Genomic DNA, 24,738 nt, shown 5'->3' with positions numbered 1-24,738 from the left:
CTGCACTCTCTTCTAGTATTTTTATAGTTTCATATCTTAGGTTTAAATCTTTAATCCAGTGAGAGTCTATCTTAGTTAATGGTGAGAGGTGTGGGTCCAGTTTCAGTCTTCTTCAGGTTGCCAGCCAGTTCACCCAGCACCATTTGTTAAGTAGGGAATCTTTTCCCCACTGAATGTTGAGATGAGTAACAACAGGAATCTGCATACACATACAAAAACATGGAAGTTAAATAACCTTATGTTGAATAATAGCTGGGTCAGAGATGAGATCAAGAAGGAAATTGCCAAATTTCTGGAACAAAACGACAATGAAGACATGAACTATCAGAACCTCTGGGACACCGCAAAGGCAGTTCTAAGAGGGAAATTTATAGCACTGCAAGCCTTCCTCAGGAGAACGGAAAGAGAAGAAGTAAGCAACTTAATGGGACATCTCAAGAGACTGGAAATGGAAGAACATTCCAACCCCAAATCCAGTAGAAGAAAAGAAATAACCAAAATCAGAGCAGAACTAAATGAAATTGAAAACAAAAGAATAATACAACAGATCAATAAATCAAAAAGCTGGTTTTTTTGAAAAGGTCAACAAAATAGATAAACCTTTGGCCAACCTAATCAGGAAAAAAAGAGTAAAATCTCTAATCTCATCAATCAGAAATAACAAAGACAAAATAACAACAGACTCCTCAGAAATCCAAAAAATCCTTAATATTACAAGAAACTTTATTCTCAGAAATACGAAAATCTGAAGGAAATTGACCATTATTTGGAAGCACGTCACCTTCCAAGACTTAACCAAAATCAAGTGGAAATGTTGAACAGGCCCATATCAAGTTCAGAAATAACATCAACCATACAAAATCTCCCCAAAAAGAAAAGCCCGGGACCAGATGGTTTTACATCAGAATTCTACCAAACCTTTAAAAAGGAATTAGTACCTATATTACTCAACCTGTTCCAAAAGGTAGAAAAAGAAGGAAGACTACCCAACACGTTCTATGAAGCAAACATCACCCTGATCCCGAAACCATGGAAAGACCCAACAAGAAAATTATAGACCAATATCACTAATGAATATAGATGCAAAAATATTCAACAAAATTCTAACAAACAGAATCCAGCAACATATCAAACAAATCATACATCATGACCAAGTCAGTTTTATCCCAGGATCTCAAGGCTGGTTCAATATACGTAATCTATAAATGTAATTCAGCACATAAACAAATTAAAAAACAAAGACCATATGATTCTCTCAATCGATGCAGAAAAAGCTTTTGATAATATCCAACATCCCTTCATGATCAGAACACTTAAGAAAATTGGTATAGAAGGGACATTTCTTAAACTGATAGAGACCATCTACAGCAAACTGACAGCCAATATCATATTGAATGGAGTTAAATTGGAATCATTTCCACTCAGATCAGGAACCAGACAAGGCTGCCCATTGTCTCCATTGCTCTTTAACATTGTAATGGAAGTTTTAGCCACTGCAATTAGGGAAGAAACGGCGATCAAGGGTATCCACATAGGGTCAGAAGAGATCAAACTTTCGCTCTTCGCAAATGATATGATTGTATATCTGGAAAATACTAGGGACTCTACTACAAAACTCTTAGAAGTGATCAAGGAATACAGCAGTGTCTCAGGTTACAAAATCAATATTCATAAATTGGTAGCCTTTATATATACCAACAATAGTCAAGTTGAAAAAACAATTAAGGACTCTATCCCATTCACAGTAGTGCCAAAGAAGATGAAATACTTGGGAGTTTATCTAACAAAGGATGTGAAAGATCTATATAAAGAGAACTATGAAACTCTAAGAAAAGAGATAGCTGAGAATGTTAACAAATGGAAAAATATACCATGCTCATGGTTGGGAAGAATCAACATTGTGAAAATGTCCATACTACCCAAAGCAATATATAATTTCAACTCAATCTCCATTAAAGCTCCACTGTCATAATTTAAAGATCTTGAAAAAACAATATTTTGTTTTATATGGAATCAGAAAAAACCTCGAATAGCCAAGACATTACTCAAAACTAAAAACAAAGCAGGAGGAATCACGCTACCAGACCTCAGACTATACTACAAATCAATAGTGATCAAAACAGCATGGTACTGGCACAAAAACAGAAAAGTAGATGTCTGGAACAGAATAGAGAACCAAGAGATGAATCCAGCTAATTACTGTTATTTAATCTTTGACAAGCCAATTAAAAATATAAGTTCTAACACATTAACTCATATTTCCTACGAGATTTTGCTTTTGGAAAGTAGTAGCAAAATCTTTAGAGGTATTTTCATTTTCTAAAACAATTGATTGTTTTTCAAAGTACATCTAAGTAAATTTTTATCACTTCATTGCTTTATGCATGATTAAGAAGTGAGAATAACTTGACTTTTATCCAGATTCATCTTAAAATAATGGTTTATGGTGTATCAAATACTAGAATTACTACAACTCCCTGCTACTACACAAAATAACACCATTTTATGAATAAATTCCTGTGGGTCTGCTTTAATGTAACCCTACCACTCTAAAATTATTAACAATTACAGTTTGGGTAGTTAAATGGCCACAGTGGAGGGTTTCTTTACATCCAGATATTAAAATTAAAAAATAATAAATTAATTCTTAGCAATTAATGTATCTAAAAAAGCTTGGCAGTTTGCTGGTGTCCAGTCTATAGAGTCGGGTGGTAGCAGTCGTGGCACAGAGGCAGGATGTGGTGTTCAAGCAGGGAACTCTGCCCCACTTCCCAGGATATTACCAGGCTTGGCCGCTGGCAGTGCAACCCACAGATGCAGCTATTCTTCATAGTGCCAGCTCCATCTGCACAGCGGGCAGCCCACGGCTCCAGCGACCACCAGGAATGGAGGAACTTAGTGACATTTGGAAACTTTTCAAACATAATTTCATAGTCCCCCATGTTCATACACTGAGTTAAGCAAAATTGTAGTCCACACATGTTCAGAAAGAAGGAAAGGGATTACAATCCTCCAGAATGGAAAAAGCATCATCATTTGATGAAACAGTAGAAAATAAAGGCATAGAACTTCCACTTACGCAAGAATCTCTCCAAGTATAATTAAAGCAGTCCTTGAGAAAATGGAGTATGGGCAAAGTACACTCAAAATAATTTTACTACTCGAGTCAGTGCAATGATGAGTTCTGCCTTAAATCCAATAATCTAGGACAATGTCAAAAAATTAGACCATAATGTCCCCAGGAGGATATTGAGTCCTTGACTGTGTACTTGAGATCAGGTGTGGAAGCAAATTCTTTGGAAATTTGGGAAAGCCCCGAAGCTCTTGAAAGAGAGAAAAAAAAGTGCAAGCAAAAAGAAATAGAATACAGAGAATGGCAGTTCAGAAAACAAAAAAATATTAAGAGAATATAGATATTTGGGGGTAAACACCAAGCCCCACTCCAGAACAGCATCAGTATTCTTTCCAGGGCCAGGAAAAGAGGTGATGATAAATTGTTTCCTTACATGTCTTGCCTGGATTGATATAGGCTCAGCAGGTATGTTCTCAAATGCTATACGTTTGGTATCTGACACTTGTCAGGGTTTACTAGTATTGGGCATCAGTAGGTCTATTCAAACACTAGATCCCTCTCCTCTGTATGGATTTTCAAATATGTGCTAGGTTTCCTCACTAATTAGTGGTGTTGTTATTGTCATAATGGATGCAGGACTGTTGTGGTACTATGGAGTCATGGGATTGCTTCATCCTCAACTGATGGGATCTCTTCTATGAATATACTGTATTGTAGTGGGATTATTGGTATCTGAAGGAGCAACACTTCTTTTTTTTTTATTAAATCATAGCTGTGTACATTAATGCAATTATGGGGCACCATGCACTGGTTTTATATATCATTTGACATATTTTCATCACACTGGTTAACATAGCCTTCTTGGCATTTTCTTAGTTATTGTGTCAAGACTTTTTTTTTTTTTTAAGGCACTTTATTGCCCTCGGTAGGTAGAGTGCCATGTTTGCACACAGCTCACAGCAACCTCCAACTCCTGGGCTTAGGCAATTCTCCTGCCTCAGCCTCCTGAGCAGCTCGGACTACAGGTGCCCACCACGACACCCGGGTATTTTTTTGATGCAGTTCAGCCGGGGCTGGGTTTGAACCCACCACCCTCAGTATATGGGGCTGGCGCCCTGCCCACCGAGCCACAGGCACTGCCCGAACGACATTTCTTGTTGCTGTAAATGAACTTCATAGGAGTTCTTGGGCCAAAGGAATGCCATTTTTTAAGGAAATCATGGGAAGTCATGACCTTAGTACAAATGTTATTGGAAGATACTGCAGCAGTCTTGGGAGTGGTGATCGCAGCCACTTGCATGGGCCTTCCTTCTATAACAGGCAGTCCACTGTTCAGGCATCCTCAAACTTTTTAAACAGGGGGCCAATTCACTGTCCCTCAGACCATGGGAGGGCCGGACTATAGTTTTTAAAAAAAAAGCTATGAACAAATTCCTATGCACACTGCACATATCTTATTTTGAAGTAAAAAAACAAAACGGGAACAAGTCCAATCACACCGCCTCATGTGGCCTGCGGGCTGCAGTTTGAGGACCCCTGTTTATTTGAGTGTGGGCATCTTATTAAGTACAGTCTCAGCATTCCCTATCTATACTAACACAGATGCACTCTTAGAGTGATCTGTCCAGCCCAACAAGCTCAACAGCTCACTGAGTTTCTGGACCCCATGACCCATCCACAAAGGCAATTCATGAGGTTAAAACTACAGATCTGGGATCAGGTAGGTAACATTTAAGGCAGAAGTAGATTTTGACGGTCACATTTGGAAAGACAAAAATTTGACCATAAGCTACAAGAAATTCAAGATGTGAAAAATCTTGAAGAACTAGAGCCCTTTACACTTAAACATGGAGAAAATATTATTGATAATTTAGGAGCTGCAGTAGATAGAATTGAGAAGAAACCGAAAAAATGAAATCCTGAAGTTTGATATGTAGATTTGGAGATACTGTAAATTTGATGGAATAATTGACGGAGGTATTGGAAACACATTTGTTAAGCCACTCTACAAAGCAGCTGGGGCCATCGAGAAGCCACCTTTTTTATGATGGAAGAACTATTTTATTTAAAAATATTGAACGGGCTATAGAATAAAGTGTACTTCTTCCATCTAGGAAACACACTACAAGTTGAATCAATTTGAAAATCGTGTTTTTATGCTCCCATGGGGAACGTTTTGGTCACTTAAATTGTTCAGCTTTTGTCATTTAAGCCTGTCGGTGTGGATTGCTGCCTTTCTTCACCTCGGTAAAAATAAGCGGCATCCATTGGATCATAAATAGTAATTTTGATGCCACTGAAGATTGTATTCCATCAGAACTCCTATCTTGACTATTCTGGATAAATCTTGGTATGTGGTTTGTAAACAGTCACTTCATTTCAAAGTCTGTCTTTTCCTTATGAAATGTGGAAATTATTTCTACACACCTTGTGAGTTTGACCTATTAGAAGAACACTCTCCTAACCTAGTCATCCACAAATGCTCATTCCACAAATGACTTAGTTTACTTAATTGAAAGAAGACATTTCTTTTCATTCTTTTAGAATGTGAGAGTTGTCATTTTGTAAAATTTCTTTTTCTTCTTTGCTTCCCCCCCTTATTTGGTTTAATTTTTCTAATGTTAGGAGATAAGAAAAATAATCCTAGATATTTCCATGAGCCAATGTGGTGATTCCTTTTCTTTTAAACTGGCCTCAGGGCCATAATGCTTATATACTGGAAGATAATACATTTATGACCACGTTAACATTCTGTAAAAGGGACTGGAAATATTTATAGTTTTACAGACAGGATAGCATTTTATTTTTAAATTATTTAAAAAGAGGCACTACTTATATAAATTCGAACTGTGGGATGTTTCTTGCTTTTTAAGAGAGAGACAAGTAAATCTCTTACTCTGAAACTTGTGGTCATGATTTGTACAATACAGTCAATAATGTGTCTAGGAATTCGTTGTAGGTACAAATGGGCATTTAGCATAATATATGGACTATATCATAGTATATAAGTCAATAGTTTTCTAATGACCGTAGTTATATAGTTGGAAAAAACATGCGAGTCTCAGTAATTGAAACTATAATGAAAAGCTATACCTGTCTCCATTGAAACAATTCATCTGCACTTTAAAATATTCAGGTAGTAGTGAGCAGTGGTCATGTGAGAATGGTGGCTGGGCGAACTCTTTGCTGGATAAGTGAGTACTTAACGCATGGACCTAACTAACTAGCTGTGTGAGGTCAGTGTCTTTAAACTTACTGAGTTGGAAGTTTATGAATTATAGCAAATTGTAATGCAGAAAACAAAAAAAATTAAATCTTTGATTTGAAAAAAAGAATAAAAATAAATAAAAAGGCTTGGCATAGGTACATGAGGTCCATTGACTAGAGTCACAATGGCTGGATTAAGTAATTTATTTTGAAAGTTGGACTAGGGCATTTTTATCCAAAAATAATCTTTTGCTATATCATCTGATGATAATATTCAGATACATTTTTCTTGAATTACACCAGAAACCTAACATACGAATGGCAAATGTCCTCATTCACTCAATTTATTCAGCAAAGAGTTTTAAGACTGTACTAGGAGACAGGCATTGTACTCAGCCCAAAGGACGGAAAGGCGAATTAAAGAGCCAGGGTAATTGCTCTCCCAGAGCTTACCTCAGCCCCAGGGGGAAGCAGAAAGGAAACAGACCATCTCCATATAGTAGAGTGTGACATGGCCCAGAGGAGCAGTACAGGATACCGTGCAGCTCTGGGCAGTGACACCTCACCACAAGTGGGGGAGAAAGGGACCTAGAAGCTGAGGTCTGTAGAGTGTATGACAATTAGTCAGAAGAAGACAGGGAGGGAGGGCTGGGAGCACCGGGTTCCAGGCAAATGAAGTACACAACACTTTACAGGCAGCTGACAGCCTGTAGTTTCTTACTGAGTTTACAAGAACTAAAAAATACTTACTTAGACACCAAACCTAGTATGATGCATAAAGGAATCTCTCCCTTTTAAAGCAATTTTCCTCAAACTAAGTGAATTCCATAATTGCAAAACAGAGAAAAAGAAGGGTTTGGTATTACCAGCTGAACACAATAAGGAACAATAAACATTTCCATAGCACCACCTAGGAGCCCGTTTGTATGCTAAGTGTCATTAAATTTAATTAAGGATTTACGTTCTAGTGAGAGAAAAGATAGCATACCTCTGAAAAACTACAGTCAAAGTTTATATATATTAAGGGATGAAGAAGTGGCAAGTGGATTCTTGACCATACATCCTGGTTTTCCCAGGACAATTCCAGTTTATGCCTGTTGGCCCTGCAAAAAATATTAATAGTGCCTACTTTCACTCTCAAAAGTAACCTGCTTTGTACAATAAATTATATATAATAGTTCAGAAAGGGGGGTAATCTCTGTGGAGTAGGCTGTTGGGAAAGGTTTCACGGAGCCAGTGGGACTTGTGTGGGGTTTAAAGGCAGGGTGGGATTCATTAAGAAGAAGAGCCGTGTTACAGCCGAAGATCAAACAGCAGCCAAGAAACACCTGCTGAGAGCTCACCACTCCTGTGAATGTGAAGCCTGATTCAATCATTCGACAGATATTTATTGAGAACATACTCTACCAGGCAGTGTGTAGGCATTGGATCACACCAGAGTGAAGAAGCCAGACAAGCTTCAGTCCTTAGAAAACTTATATCTGGGGGGTTGGGATGGGAGGAGACTCGGATTTTTTTTTTAAATAAACAAATTAGATATTTCCTTTCTCTGAAGGAAATCCAAAAAAGTAATATGTTAGTGAGTAAATGGAAAGTGGCTAGTGGCTACTCTCGATGAGGATCTCTGAAGAACTAGATTGCGAGATTTTGTTTTGTTTTGTTTATTTTTAGAGAGGGGGTCTTGTTCTGTTGAGTAGGCTATAGTGCAGTGGCGCATCTTAGCTCACTGCAACTTCAAACTCCTGCACTCAAGCAATCCTTTAGCCTCCGCCCCCCAAGTATCTGGGACTATAAGCACACACCACCACACCCCAGCTAATCTTTGTAAGTTTTTATAAAGACAGGGTCTTTCTAGGTTGCCCAGACTGGTCTCAAACTCCTGGCCTCAAGTGACACTTCTATCTCTGTCTTCCAAAGTGATGGGATTACATTCATGAGCCATCATGCCAGGCCCTAGAATGTGAGTTCTGACCTGGGTGAAAATTAGCAGCTCCCCGTGAAATAATGTAGGGAGGCATTTAGGGCGTGGGGAAAAATTAAGGCCCAGGCCTTGGTGCAAGGATAAGCTTGGTATATACTAGAGGTAATGGTCAAGAGCAGGGGTGACACTTTGTCATGGAATTAGAACAAGAGTTTGCATTTGATTGCAAGTGCAAGGGGAAGCCACTGGATAATAAACAGTCATAACCTGAAGCATATTTATAAAGATCAGAGAACAAAATGTACGGCAGCCAAGAGGAAGTAGAGGAAAGTGTAGGTCCACAAGAGATGAAAGTTGCTTAGACCAAGTGGTTGCAGGGAAAGAGATGGACTAGATGGATTCAAAATGCTTAGAAGTAAATTGACAGGGTTTTGCTAAAGGTTTTCTAAGTGTGAGCAGGTAGAGATTGATACAAATGAGAAATATTTCCTGGATCTGGCCTAAAATTTGATATATAGCCAAATATTGGCTTATACTGAAATGTAAACACAGTTCCACTTTTATTATTATTATTTTTTTTTTGTTTTTTTAATTTGAGACAGAGTCTCACTATGTTGCCCTTGGTAGAGTGCCGTGGCATCACAGCAACCTCAAACTCTTGGGCTTAAGCAATTCTCTTACCTTCCGTCTACTACAGGCATCCACCACAACACCTGGCTATTTTTTGTTGCAGTTGTCATTGTTGTTTAGCTGGCCTAGACCGAGTTCGAACCCGCCACCCTCGGTGTATATGGCTGGCGCTGTAACCACTGTGCTATGGACATCGATCCCACAGTTCCACTCTTAAATGTCCATTCTTGCTTTGATCAAAGAGCAACTAACCTTGATAAAGGGATGTGAAAAGCTACTAAATTTTTCAGAGGCCAAATAGTTCAACTGGACAAGGTAATGTGTCTCATGCCTATAATCCCAGCACTTTGGGCAGGAGCCCAAGGCAAAAGGATTGCTTGAGGCCAAGATTTCAAGTCTAGCCTGGGCAATTTAATGAGACACAATCTTTGCAAAATATATATAAATAAAAATATAAGCCAGGCATGGGGCATATGTCTAGAGTCCCAGCTACATGGGAGGATCACATGAACACAGGGGGTCAAAGTTGCAGGCAGTGAGCTAGGATTGTGCCACTGCACTCTAGCCTGGGTGACAGAGTGAGACCCAGTTTCTAAAAGAAAAACAATAAAAATAAATAAATAGTTTAACTTATCATGTATATCATCCAAACATCTACACTGTGATATTCTCAAGATAGCATCTAATGTAGATAGCATCCAAGTGTGACCATTTCCAAATATTAGAACTTTGATAAATCCATGAAGTTAGGTATATATTTCCTTTTATTTATTAAAATGTTTCCAGTTGCAAGAATCAACAAACATCCTTGAAGTGTTTTCCTTGTTGAGATTTGAGGAGTGGGTGGACTAAATAACACCATCATTTCCTTTGCTGGAGAAATAAATGAAATTGCGGTATGCCAAGTTGCACATATTTTTCATTAGCACTTAGCTACTGTGTCTATACTAAGATCCATTTATCTCGTACATTTTTTTTTTCTTTTCGGATAAAACTTTCAAATGCTTACATTTCACTGCCTGTTGGTTGATTGGATAATTTGAACATCAAAGGAAACTTTCATTTAATTTAAGCTGTAGAGTTGTCTTTTGCTTTATTAACTCTCGATCAATAAACAAGCAATTTGGAAATGTAATCAGGAAATGCTTCCGATTGGCTGACAATGTATCAAAGCCAGGCTTCAAGGCAACAGCAGGCTGTAACAAGCAGTTTATTACCAGTAGCTGTTACTGACATTAGTCAAAACCAAGAAAGATAAAATGGAATAAGAAATGTAAGGCTGAAGGAGCCTTGGGCGCTGCGTTCTCTTCTTCCTTTTGAAAACTGCAAGCCTGTCTTTGATATGATAACAAATATAAACTGTTTAAAAACACCAAATGCAGAAAAACTGAGCCTAGCCTGTCATGGAGTTAATCCATTCCAGAGTGACACACAAATAGTGTAACATCCAGCAGATATATGTTATGGAAATATTTTGAATTGGATTTACATGTAGTGAGCAAATTGGAACTTTTGATTTTTACCAGATATTGTAATATGCATGTTCTCATATTAACGGAATGTAATCCTATTTGAAGATAATGAGTTTTCAACAGGCTCTGCAATTGGAAGCTATGTGAAAAAAATTGTTTGGTTTCCAACAAGAGAGGGGCGAAGAGAATTGGACCCTAAATTTGCAAGGTAGTCTCATTTTATATCAGTCAGCTGCCTGTTATTTTGCCCTTGGTTACTGCTTACCAAGAGATTTCTGGGATTGCTGGGTTTGGGGTTTTTCTCCCCCCCACCCCCTTATCTCTAGACTGTCCATTGCCATGGGCAAATAGCAAAGTACAGAGCACTTGACAGGGATTTTTCTTTACGCATTTCACTCCTTATACTCATCCTACACAGTCTATGCGTATCTTTCATACAATTAAAAAAAGAGGGGAGTATCCATCCCTCTTGTTGGTTTGAAACTCCTTTAGATATTGAGTACAGATTCAGAGAATTATTTTTCATTGCATTTGGAAAATTATAAGCCACACTGATAGCAAAATCAAATAGACTTAACACAAAGGGGAGATAAAAAGAACCAAGAAGGGATTCTATTTTTTATTACTTTCAGAAAGCATCTCTGCCTTGGCATGTTGGCCATGCTGAGACTGGCAACATTTTCATCACTAGGTTCGGCGTTTCCTCAGAGATCAGTTAGAGAGCTCCATATTTCAAAATAAATAAAATATATATTGTTTGGTGAAGCTTTGCTTTAAGGGCTATATATAAAAATGAGGCTATGAGACCTGGCTGGTGGAGTCTACCAACGGTTACTGATCATAATCCCCGTCCATGTTTTTCTCCAGTGGGCAGGCACATTAGGTAGTAATTTTCTCTAAAATAACTAAATAATCACCTGCCTGATTTGTACTCAACATAAATAAGAATACTGAAGCATTATAAAAACTCCTCTTAGGTAAATGACATGTAATTCGGTGTATGGGTATGTCAGTCTTAGTTTGATTACCTCACTATTAACTCACATGACAGACATCTCCAAAGATTCTTTTAGTTTGCTTTGTGCTTTTAGGTTCAGAATGTATGGTGCAATTAAAAACCTATGCATACCCAGAGTCCTCAATTTTTCTATAGTGATTAACTGCTATATGAAAATAGGAAACCCTGGGCAATGTCTGTAGCTAAAGGAGTAGGGCGCTGGCCCCATATATCGGAGGTGACGGGTTCTAACCCGGCTCTGCGAAAAACTGCAAAAAAAAAAAAAAAAGAAAGAAAGAAAAGAAAATAGCAAACCCTCTCAGCCTTTTGATTAGTTGGTTTTAACTGATGGCTGTTTTTTAATAGATTTAAATAAGCAAACAATTTTGACTTATTTGACATACTACAAATGTTAGGTAAAAATAGTTTCATTAATGATTGCAACTTCAAGTTCTCATGGAGCTCAACCAAACAATTTCCAGGAATTGGTAACAACAGACATTATTTTTATTGTTATCCAGCTACTTTGTTGGCCCTTGCAAATCATATTTAGAAAAAGCAACAAGGTATTTTATTTGAAACTGATGTCATAAAAAGTTACACATCCCTTAAACATCACTACAGGATCTTATTCATATTTTCTAATTCTAATGATAGTTGGGTTTTTAAAAATCAGCTTCTGATTTAAAGAAAGAAATAAATCTTTTATCAGTATTTTCATGACTTCATCAAAAATCAAAACGTTTGTTCTATCAGAAAGAGCAAAAATAAACTTCTCTGCCTTTATAATGAAAGGCAGAAGCAGCAGTCGGTTGCAGGGAGCAAAAGACATGGAGAGAAAACAACATTTACCACTGAGTCCAACACACCAAAAACAGAGACAGTGCCACTGGGTGCTGTGTAGCTCTCCCCAGTCCCCACACTCAAACTGTGCGTGTAACTTAACACTTAGTGACATCAGTGGGAATGTGCAGAAGCCAAAAACGTATTTTTAAATAGATTTAATATTCATCTATTAGCACCTAAATGTCAAAGAGAAAAGTTAGCAGTTTAACAATTTTGGAAGTGTTTTTATTTGTTGTTGTTGTTGCTGTTGTTGTCTTAAGCTCCATCCCCGAATTCTGTGTGAATTTATTTATTTCATCTGCAGCTTTGTGCCTCTAAGACAAAGTATGGGAACATCAACGTTGAAACAAAACTTCAACGGGGAAACATTATATATTGTGAAAAGAATAGTGTCAATCATTTAAAGACCAAGGGCAGTGTGATGCTGGAGAGACAGAAGAGGCACAAACAGTGTCATTTATTTGTTCTAGAAGATTACGTGGCATTTCACTGCCTTCACTTTGCCTAATAGAGAGTGAAGCAATTTTTATGAAAGTGTTTAGTCTGAGATAGGTAGGAGTGTTGAGACAATGGCTGTGAAGATTGCTTTGTAATAAGGCTCACTTATGTATCTAAAAAATTTAAAACATGTCCAAAAATATTAGTCACTTAAAGTGTTCTATTTTGTTTCTTATTTTTAAAAATGTAATGGCATAATCAGTTCATTTTAGGAAATAGAACTCTGGAAGGTGGTCCCTTTGTAAATTAAGGCTTACATGCGCACTTTTGATTCTATGAATTTTGACCCACAGATGACAAGAGGCACCTGGGCTGCATCTTTTAACTCCTAGAAAGCACCTAGGTTCTAGTAGAGGAACATACAAGGAATGTGTGCATGCAGATAGCTTACACCGCAGAATACATTTAGTACAAAACTAACATATCTAACCTAGATACTAAGGCATATAAAACCCTGAAAACAATGAAGATCTGGGCCTGAGGGAAAGGGAAGGACCTGCAGTCATGCCCAAGCATCTAGTTGGAGCAAATGCAAAAGGATGGGGCCACTGGCTATGGCAAAGAAGATGGAAGGGAGAGTTGAGGAGAACAAATAAAAATTTACGTTTTGGACAAGTTATTTTGAGACTTATGAAAGTCATTCAGACCCAAATGTTGTTGCTGTGAAGGTTGTTGAAAACATCAGAATGGTAGTCAGAGAAAGTGCTGGGCCAGAAATATAAATGTGAGAACACCAGCATGGGGTTGGCGTGGGTCATCTAAGGAAAGATGGTGGAGAAGGAAAAAGAGCTCAGAACCAGGCCCTGAAGAACCCTGCATTTGTAGGGTGTAAGGAGAGAAGAGCTAGTGAAGGAGGCTGGAAAGAAATCTCCTCCAATGAGTAATAAAGCCAGGAGAGAGTGAGGTTTCTACATTCAGAAGAAGAAACAATTTAACGTTGAGTTCATTGAGTGTTTGTTTTTCCAGTCTCCCCATATTTCAAATAGAATGGTCTCCTGTTTTGTCCAGATTGTTACAAAAAATATTAGTTCGCCATTATTTTTTATGGCCAAGTAGTATTCCCTGGTATACATATACCACATTTTATTAATCTATTCATGTATCCATGGACATTTCATTGTTTCAAACCTTTGTGATTGTGAATTGTGCTACTAAACTCAAGGAAACTTGGCAGAGGGAGAGAAGGGTGGGTGAAGGGCATACTTACAATTTTTGACTCTATCTGTACAAAGCAAACTATGCAACCAAAACTTGCGTACTTCTGAAAGAAGAAGAAACACTGGGACTATGTCGATTGATTCGGATACATACTAGGGTGAATTGAGTAGAACTCTAGGATGAGACCTTGTCACCTAGAAAACGCTGAGAAGGTAGAATTTACTTTGGCGTTTTTTTTTTTTTTTTTCTAAGTAGGAATAGAAGAAAGTGTTTACTCGCTGATGGCAATGATCAAGTGAATAGGGATAGGCGCTACAAGAAGAAGACAATAAAAGAAAAGTAAAAGGATAACTTTGCGCGTGGAAAATGATGGGATTCAGTCTGTATATTTCTAGGTGGACCACTTGCATCCTGGCCCCAGGCGGAAGGAGGAGATGGCTGCCAGGTGAGCACAGGGTGTGTGGGTATGATAAGTGAACTCTGTACTTTCAAGAAATCGTAACATCAAAAATTAAATTACGTAGACAGAGTTTTGAAGAGGAAAAGGAAGGTAAATAACCAGAGGAATAGTTTCCATTATGAAGGGAAATTTTACATAGCTCTACACTAATATCATTGAGCAAATGCCGGTATTGATCACTCTCTGCCTTTGTATCTGTGTAAAGACCTGTAAGACTTTTTATCACTCTCTCTCCTCTAATATTTACTGTTATCATAAACTAGTGATTCTTGAAGTATCGCCTACAGATCCTTTCTTGAGACCTTTTCAGGGTTTTTAGAAGTCAAAACAATTTTTATAGTAATAGTAATTTGGTTGTTTTTTCACTAAATTTGCTCTGATGATGCGAAAGTACTGATGGTGATTAGTAACACTGCTGACACCTTAGCGCAAAGCAAGTAACGGCACCAGCTTGTATCAATACTCCTTGTATTTTCTACCTTCACAAACTCCAAGTAGGCAAATCTAACAAAAAAGCCAGTTTCAGCCTCTTTGCCCTTTTGTCACGATGATTGGGGCTGGGTTAGTAGTCTATGGCAAATGTATCTTGCTCTTCTTATTCTATAAACCTTTCTTTCTCTTCTTCGGGAAACTTTGTTTCATACTTGTCTTTAAATTGAAAAAAGCCACTTTCATTTCAGAATGCCCTTGATGAAGAAGTAAGCATTGTTAATTTTATTAAATTAAATTATTAATCTTAGAAAATGTATGTCTCAAATGCAGGCTTTTTATTAGTCAGTGTGATGAAATGGGAAATGCATACAAAGTACTTTTGTCGCATACTGAAGGTACAATGCTGATCTCAAGGAAAGTGTTCGTGCCATTGTTGCAAACTTAACTAACTGCCCTTTCATGGAGCATCACTCTGAGGCAAAAGAGAGATTGTCAGCCTGAGGGTGCTTATTTCAATGTGAGTATTCCGCAGGCATTTCCCCCAAATGATCCAGCCACTTCAAGGAAAACATTTGACAATATTTGTTGCCAATAATAAAATTCAAGCTTTCAAGTGAAAATTAGAATTTTGGAAAATTTGCATTCACTCTGAAGACTTGGACAGCTTTCCAATATTTCAGTTTTTCTGAAGAACTGGTGATGATTTTAGCATGTGATTTTCTAAATATTGTAAAGTGAAATGTGTCAGCATTTGGAAATTGTGCATACCTCAGTGAATCAATATTTTCCAAATGACCGATGTATGATGTTACAAAATTATGCTTGGATAAAAGATCCGCTTAAAGTATAAGGTCGAGACTAATGGATTTCAGTGTAACTGAGTAAGTATCAGAATTCCATTGATGAGATTTCAGGTCACTCATTGCAACATCTTGATAAGAAACTATCACATGTCCTGTTTGGTGTAGTATCAAAGAAGAATAAATATTCACAATTATATAAAAAGGTTAACAAAATACTTCACTCTTTTTCAACTACGTATTTGTGCAAAGATGACTTTTCTTCTTAAGATTCAACCAACTGCAACTTATTTCAAGATACTGAGCAAAGAAGAAGATATGAGAATTTCTTCTATTAAGCAAGACAGTGAAGAGATTTGCAAAAAATGTAAAACGATGTCCAATTTTTAATACCGTCACATTCTAGACAAATTCCTGTTGTGCTTATGTGAATAAAAAGAAGGATGAATACTTTAATTTTTACTTTCATATTTTAACAATGAATAAACACATAGTTGGAACTGAAAATCACAGTCTTTTGGAAGATCTACGGTCTATGGATCTCAGTGCTTCTGCTGAAGCTCCCACTGGGCTATTAGGAAAACAAAGATTTTGGTGGTGAGGCAGGGCAGTGCAGTTTGCTTTCCACTCCCAGTTTTGCTCTTAACGTTGACCAAATCCCTTAAACACTTTGGGCCTGAAATTTTCCACGCTTCCTTTCTTACAAAGAAAATTGTGTATTTTTTTCCTTACTTCCTTTCAGCAATTTGAATTTCATGTAATTCTGATAAAGATGTCCAATTGAAAAGTTAGCCCAGTTAAAGAAGAGTAAAGCAATCAAAAGCAATTTCAAAATAACTCAAGTTCTTTTTGCTTCTTTTTAAAAGAAATGTTAATAGACTTGGGGGTACAAGTTGATTTTCAGTACATGTATATACTGTACAGTGGTGAAGCCTGGGCTCTAGTTTCATCTGAATGGTGTGTATCATCTCGCCTGGGTCATTTTTCATCCCCCTTCTCTCCCTTCCTCCCCACATTGAATGGGGGGTCTCCGAGGTCCATTATACCACTCTGTGTGCCCTGGCCCAAGGTTTAGCGGCCACTTGTGAGAGCACAGAGCATTGACTTTTCTGTTTCCAAAGATAACTCAAGTTCTTAACCTTCATCTCTTAAATGCCTCAAAGGCCGTAGTTCTAATTCTTACAACTACTTTTCTTGCTCTCATCTGCTGCTGTGTGCAAGCTTCCCACTGTATATACACACACCATTTTCTATACAATTCACACGGGGGAACAAAAAGAGAAGATGTACCAAAGTAGCATTTTCCTCCAGCCTTTGGAGCCCACCTTGCAGTTACACTACTCAAAGTTTTGTGTACCCTAATAGCCCACTTTCTAGGTTTTCCATTAAAAGTCATTTCTCCATTAAAAGTCATAGAGAATGTGTCTACATTTTGTATCACTATAAAAGAGCCCTTACATAACATCTTTATACATATAACTGTGAATAATTTTACAATAACGACTTCATGTCTTCAGAAAAAAGTACAGATTTTTTTAAGTTGTTGAACAACAAAGTTGGACAAATTCTTATCACGAGCAAAGTGTAATTCAATGCCTATTTCCACAGCTTTCCTCAATACCAGTTTTGGTCAAACTTTCAAATTATTTTCCAAGACTTATCCATTGTAAAATGACACTTCCTGTCATACTAACTTCATTTTCTTTAATTATTACCTTTTATGAATTAAAAGTCATGCTTTTGATGTTTATTCCCATTTGGATTTTTAAAATACCTATCAATGATTACTTTCTTATATATTACTACTCCTTTACTAAATGATTTGTAGAAATTATTTTCTTCACCTTTTATTTGCAAATTTTTTAGTCTTTTTTGCCTTTTTTTCTTATAATATTTTTGCCTAGAAAGATACTTTACATTTTTGTTTAGTTTAATCTATCAATACATTATCTATAGCTTCTCAGTTTTATCATACTTACTGAGACTCTAAGAAGCCTACACTTATCATTTTAATCACCAAACTTATTCTGGACCCTTGATGATTTCATTTTTACGCTCAAATTTTGGAGCTGACGAGAATTCATTTTGAGCAAGGAGTAAGATAAAGCTCTAGTTTCATTTTATTTCCAAATGGCTAGCCAGTTGTCCCAATCCCCTTTATTGAATAATCCATCTTTTGTACAATGTTTTGAAAGGCCAGCTTTATCACACCCTAAATTCATAGTTTCCCCTGTCTCTGACCTCTCAGAATAGGAAGTTAAAGGCAAAAGATAAAAAATGAAGGAGGAATAGAAAACAATGAAATAGGAAAATTAGTCTTTAAAAATATATTAAGAAAAAGGAAAATAATTTTTGGAAGAGAACAGGCAATCCCCAGGTTACGGATGGGATAGGTTCTGTAGGTTTTTTCTTACATTGAATTTGTATGTAAGTTGAAACAGATGCATTTACTTATTACTGTAATAACTTCCATTCATATGTACAAGCTGTATGTCAGTCAGATGTTTGTAATGTTGGAACCTACTATCATAGCCTCCATTTGTAAGTGCAAGTAGTATGTAAGTTGGACGTGTGTAACTTGAGGATTGCTTGTACTAAAAACTCAGCATCATATTTTTCCATTTGCTTTGGTTTCAAGAAAATATCCTGCATTTGTTAACTAAGCCATAGAACTGTGCTACTCATGAGACTTAGATTTACTCTGTAAATAGTATCGAGTGAACTTATGAACACTATTAATATGGGGTCAGTTTTCTTAATCTTGGATCACTTCTAGTCTCATGGCAATGGGAAATAAAGTTATCATTAAAAGACTTGGCAATTTGTAGGTATACAACACACAGAGCAGTCCCTATCACTAACGTACAGAGCATCTGGCCACCATACACCTGATTCCTTTGTGAGTACTTTTGCCTCTATTTTCAGGGACAGGGGTTATAATAAATAGTTGGGGTAAAGAATTTTTACATGTGTGTGTCACACATGTGTTGTTAACAGGAAGCCGAGGGAGAGGCCAAGTCATCATCCATCCCCAAGCACCTTTGGACTAAGTCTGATCCTCCTTGGTAAAAGCTTTTGATTCAGCAGTGGAGGGGATAGTTGATAGGGCCCTCCTGAGAGAGTGGGAATAAGGATCCCTGCTGCAGGGGCCTGAGGAACACACGTACTCACAGTTGGGAAGACACCATTCTCAGCTCTGTACAGAACCCAGCTTCTTGCTGTAGCTGCAGTGACTAGAAACCCGAGGAGCTGAGGGCTCCTCTGGCAGAAGCATCTCATTCCCATGGCCCTAGCAACCCTTCTCCAAGACTCTATTTTGGGCAGCATTTGTAAAAGAGGAAGAACTGGAGTGGAAGAAACGACAGGACAAAGAAAGCTCAATAATTGCTCCTGAACTTGTCTTGAGTGGTACTCTGTAGAACTGGGGTGGAAAGACTAGACCAGGGGCCATAGGCCAGTTCCTCCTCCTGTAGAGGTCGTCAAAGGAATAATACTGTGAGTCACAGATATCTGGAGAAAAACAGATGAATCAAACAATGGGAGTAGTCTTTCCCCATTAAAAAATGACCTCCCATAACTCTCCTGGTGGTTGATCTCATGTGAACCGAATAATTTGCCAAGTAAGCATCAAGTGTAAGAAATACTGTCTTTGAAATGTAGAAATTACAAACTGCTAGAGAATAATCAGCTGATTTAAAATGTGTCTGATTGCATACAATTATTTCTTATTATGTTTTTCACCTGCACTGTTGAGGTTGGATCACTTCCTAACATCATCATCTCTGAAACACAAATTTTCTAATAAGTGTAAAACAGAAGCCTCAGAGGTAGAAGTCCGCAGCTCAAAGGTCCTAGGTGAAGTTCAGGGCAAACAGGACATGCATGTGTTGGAAACCCAGAGTCAACATTGTTTGATATAAGTAGGAAGGAACGAGAGAGAAATGAGCTGACGTCTCTTTCTAATTTTTGTCTTGGATTCCCTTCTGACTTGCTAACTAAGGGAGCTCTCCTAAAGGAGAGATGAAAGTGGATGAGGAATTGGCTCCAGCTTGGCTAGTTGAGAAAGTTCCCCTACTAAATAGCTACCCTACCCTGCTGATTCTGGCAACACAGGGTGGGGAAATAAAATCCAGGGTGACTTTTCCTAGAAAAAGTACAATTTAAACAACTCCTGAAAATTCACCATTATCCTGAGAAAACCTGGAGGATTTATGCAATCTGCAGAGTTATTTAGGACTTAACAACCCTAGAGAGAATATTCTTAATATAGTTTTATCAGAATATTGATAAAATAATTAGGTCTTTAATAACACGTTTCTGAACTCTTACCTATTTCACAAAACACTCTAAGTTATACGATTCATACATTAATTGATATATAGGACACATGTTAATGCTTAAAGTATTGAAACCAAATGACCCTAAAAGAGGATGGGTATTTGATTAAGCCATGAAAATACTGCAAGGAATGGATGGTCTAAGCGTAGTTGGCTGACTATGGGGAAAGTAGCTTTGTTTTTTATGTGAATTATCTCTTGCACAAATGGTAGATAGGGAAATAAAGATAGTAAAACTCAGAAATTGTGTTGGTACATTTTCTTCAGTATAATGGAATTACCAAAGTAGAATCAGAACACAACAATTGTGTGCAAAAGTAGACACAAGTGAATAGAAAGTCTTAGCAACTGATAAAGATTTTCAGAAAAATAAAGCTGAAAATCTAAAAATGTGACTTCACTTAAGGGGAGTAGCTGTTGTTTTAATAAGTTAAAAAATTTGGAGATTGTCTACCATTTTAAGCTACTATCAAAGCTATAGTGTAGGTGATAAAGCTATAAAACTTCTTTTGTGTACAATGGATTTATAAAGAATAAATGAGAAATTTATAAAGAATAATTTAGAAATTATTCTAAATGAACCCTAAATCAGAATGTTTTCCTCTTTGTTGGAGGCCAGGTCTCACTCTATCACCCAGATTAGAGTGCAGTGGTGTCATCATAGCTCACTGTAGCCTCAAACTCCTGGGCTCAAGCACTCCTCCTACCTCAGCCTTCTGAATAACTGGACTATAGAGGGTGCAATGCTTGCCAGATTTTAATGAAAATAATCTCTCGCCTTTTTCTAAAACTAAATCATAGCTGTGTACATTAATGCAATCATAGGGTACAATGTGCTGGTTTTATATACAATTTGAAATATTTTCATCAAACTGGTTAATATAGCCTTCATGACATTTTCTTAGTTATTGTAAATAATCTCTCTTAAAAGCAAATACCTTCCAAAACATGTATCCAGGAGGAGTAAGCACTAGCTAGAAATTTTAAGATTGCAAAGAACTAACTATGATGCCTAGTATAAATACAAACAAGAACTTAATTACACCAGAATTTTCATTAGGATCGTTTGATTTTGTTTTTGTCTCTGCTACTAGTGTTCAATGGTTCCATAGTTGAATGGGTCTGCCCTATTCCTACTCGTCTCATAAGCCCCTTTGTTTTTAGGACAAAATTTTACAGAAGTACACATGTGGTCTTTTGGCACCAACGCCTACATTTTCTCTTGAACCCCTGCTTATAGTTGCCCGAAGTGAGTTAATTCCAGGGCTGTCTAAACATGGGCCGTGAAACTTCAGTGGTCACCAAGAAAGGTCTTGTTTTTTCACATTTGGCTTTCTAGTTGCCAACCACCAAGAGGTGGAGGTGGGAAGTACATTTTGCTTATCCATCCAAAGTCACACTAGGATTTGGTTGTGATTAATGTTCAAAAGTTCTAGGTACTTCAGAAAGATTCCCCTTTTCTTTTTGATTATTTGGCAGTGCATAGACAGATTCAGAGTTGGTGAATTTGCATGCTAAGGTGCAGCATTAGCCAGCCATCAGCGTGTATCTAGCACATGCTGCGCCTTAACATGCAATATGTTCTCTGCCACCATCCTGCAACCTCCGCACAGGAGTGCTGCATTCCTCTCAGGGCCTGGTCTTCCACTCGCTTTTCCTTACTGTCACTGCTGCAAGAACATAACCAAGGATGAAAGCCAGTTTTACCTGTGCCATATACTGTCCGACACTCTCCAGATAAATACAAAATTAGTTTCCATCCAGTATATCATCCCAGGTAGAAGCATATTAATATCTACCACCCAGAGCATTTTAATTTTCAAAATACAACAACAAACTATTTTTGGAAGCTGGCAAAAACAAAAGATAATTCTCTTTGTATTGTCCATGACAGAGGTTGCACTAAGCCAAGATGAGTACGGGAGCATAGTATTGGAAGTGGTTGTCCACTCTGGGATAAAAGTGATGATTCCCTCATCTATAAATGTAGGATGAACACACACAGGCTGGCCTTCTTTCTTCTGTGATGCTCACTCCTTCTAAGTTGAGGTTTTCTATTGTTCAGAGGGTTGCTAAAATCATCATCAACACACCCTCATAAACCCTAGATTGTTTGTAGACAATCAGTATAAAGTAAATCATTCTTTATAAATAACCCCGAAGTTCATCTTGATATTCTTCTCTCATTCTTCTCAGCTTTGTCTGTGTCTCGGGTGGAAATAATTTAAAACATCCCAACGGTGTCTATCAGTGAAAAGGATAATATAGAAATGGTTATTGAATCAGCACATTAGCTGTTAGCCTTTCTATTTGCTTATCATACAATGGGAACGGCTGTTTACTTTTTATTCTACATAAGACAGGCCCACTTTCTGTCTTCAAACAGTTAAAGGAATTAGATGAGAAATTATTCCAAATGAACTGTACACAGTTTGATTAGCCTAGCGGCAGAGTATAGTTTCTGAAAAAAAGAGTCATCAACACACTGAGGTCAAACGCATTCTTATTGAATAATGAATTGAAGCCCTAAATGCTGCATCCTGCAGCATATTAGTACATATGATTCTTGTTAGCAATGCAGTAAGTATTTTAATTGGCTGAATATTTAGGATGAGTTATTTTAAAGCTGTCCCATTTAGCATCACAACATGGAGTCTCTGTTTATTTATTTATTTTTTTATTAAATCATAACTGTATACATTGATATGATCATGGGGCATCATACCCTCGCTTCATAGACCATTTGACACATTTTCACCACAATGGTTAACATAGCCTTCCTGGCATTATCTCAGTTACTGTGCCAAAACATTTACATTCTACATTTACCAAGTTTCACAAATACCACCACCCAGGATCTTGTATCCAGCTAAACTGAGTTTCATTTATGATGGAGAAATTAAGTACTTCAATGACATTCATACGTTGAAAAAATTTGCCATAAGTAAACCAGCTCTTCAGGATATTCTCAGACCTATCCTCCACAATGACCAACCCAATCCTATACCACAAAAGTAAACTCACTCAGAAACTTCGGAAAGGGAGGGGAGTCTCTGTTTAAATGGGTCACAAATGATATCCATTTATAAAAGAGAACAGACTTTTATTATAATATTACTTTTTAAGATCATCACACTTTAAAAATGATTGTGGTAATATATCATACAATGACCATTCTTATTACAGGTCTGTCGAGCATAGGGTAGAAGTGTATGTTCAGATGTAATTTTTATATTGTAAATCGACCTAATGCAAGTATTTATTATTTATTTATTTAAAGAGGGACATAAAAATGACACAATAAATATATACTTAGTCTTTACATTTAAATAAAAAAGCATTTGACAGTCATAAACATAGGTCAAATATGTCTTTTGTTACTAGGGAATAGAGTAAAAGTAGCCTGATGTTAGAAATGAAAAAAAGTTACACAAAAAAGCAACAATCCTTGGTGTCAGTGTTTCCAAACTCTAGAGTTTGCTACCAAATGTTTAGCTTTCTTCCAAATTGTTGGTCAATTAATTGTTGGGTATGTGTGATGTGTGTGTAAAAAGCAATTTAGAGATTCTCGTTTGCAAAACATGTCAAGAAAAATATTTTGAAATAAAGTAGGAAAATCAAGGTCTTGTCCACACGATTTTGCGTTTTTATAAATAAAACCCTAAAGTGTTCTCAAAGCGGTGCTTCCACAGTGCCATGAGGAGTAAAGACGTTTTGAGCCAATCTGTAACCATTTTATTTCACTTCCAAAAATTATTCTATAATCCTTTGCACAAATGTAGGAGTAGCTATGTTGTGTACTATTACTTAATTTTCACAAAAAATGAAATTTTTAAAACGGTAAGGTAGGCTGATCAGGTGAGGAGATAAAACATTCCCATCTGACAGCAGAGGTGTCCGTCGTCGACACTGTCCTGTGAGGACCCCTTGGCACAGGAGACACTTGCCAGCCCTGTCTGTGGATGGCATGTGGACAAAGACGGCAAGGGAAGCTGGTAAACTAGAAGCAGGTAGCATTTGATAGTACAAATGATTGACACCATGGGTTGCTAAGAAACGTGGATGCTCGACTGAGTCCCTTACTTTTAAAAAAATAAATAAGTAGAAGTTAGCAAAACAATAAAACAACAGCTGTGCAAGCTCGAATTTAAAACCAAAGTCTTCCTTCTTCCCTTGTCTTTCCCTTTCCCTGTTCTCCGCCTGACTCCAAGCACACCTTTCCAGCTCATTACTGCAAATCATTTGAATTCCAGCACACAATGTCACCTGCTCTGTAATCTGATTACTTTATGGAGGAATTAGTATGTATATTTAATGTAGAAGGGTTTTAATCTTGATGAAAATAATCCTAAGGAACTGTGATAGGGCCGCTCCTACGTCTGGCAGATATGCCAGTAACATGCTAATAAATGACAGCTGATTTATGTATCTGGATTCTTTTATTTATAAAAATAGCAAGTGGACTGATTTTTGATATTAATAATACAAGTGAATCCACTTTGATTAGACTTCTGTGGAGAGCTGTGCATATCCGGCATTACAATTAAACCTTGTGATGTGGAATGGGGATGACATGCTAATGAAGCGAGCCAGTGAGCCTGAACCAAGAGTGTCCAACATCATTATGGGATCTCTTAGATGAAGAGTAATTATAAGAGGAACACTGAAATGTCATTAAATATCTTCACGAAGAGATTTAGCCTACTATTTCGTACTAATGCTGGATTTTTTTTTTCTTTTTTTTTTAAGCAACATGACTGAACACTAAGTTCCTTTTCGGAATTTACAGGAGAAGGTTTTTAAATAGGTCTGGATTTAAGAAAAGAAACAATCGCGTGTCCTAATTTAATTTGGTACATCAAAAAACTCAACGGCGGTATATAATTGAAATCTCTTTTTAATAATTT

The 24,738-nt window shown here is 37.2% G+C and overlaps 1 pseudogene; it reads left to right on the top strand.

Annotated features, from left to right (window-relative positions):
* The window catches only part of LOC128598348 (zinc transporter 9-like), a 34,573-nt pseudogene extending 29,546 nt beyond the window's left edge, over positions 1 to 5,027 (top strand).
* The last annotated feature ends 19,711 nt before the right edge of the window (positions 5,028 to 24,738 follow it).

This window comes from Nycticebus coucang, chromosome 11 (genome assembly GCF_027406575.1).
Source record: "Nycticebus coucang isolate mNycCou1 chromosome 11, mNycCou1.pri, whole genome shotgun sequence".
In the NCBI taxonomy this organism is placed as follows: Eukaryota; Metazoa; Chordata; class Mammalia; order Primates; family Lorisidae; genus Nycticebus; species Nycticebus coucang.
The sequence above is the reverse complement of the archived record's forward strand: the minus strand, read 5'-3'. Positions and strand labels throughout refer to the sequence as shown.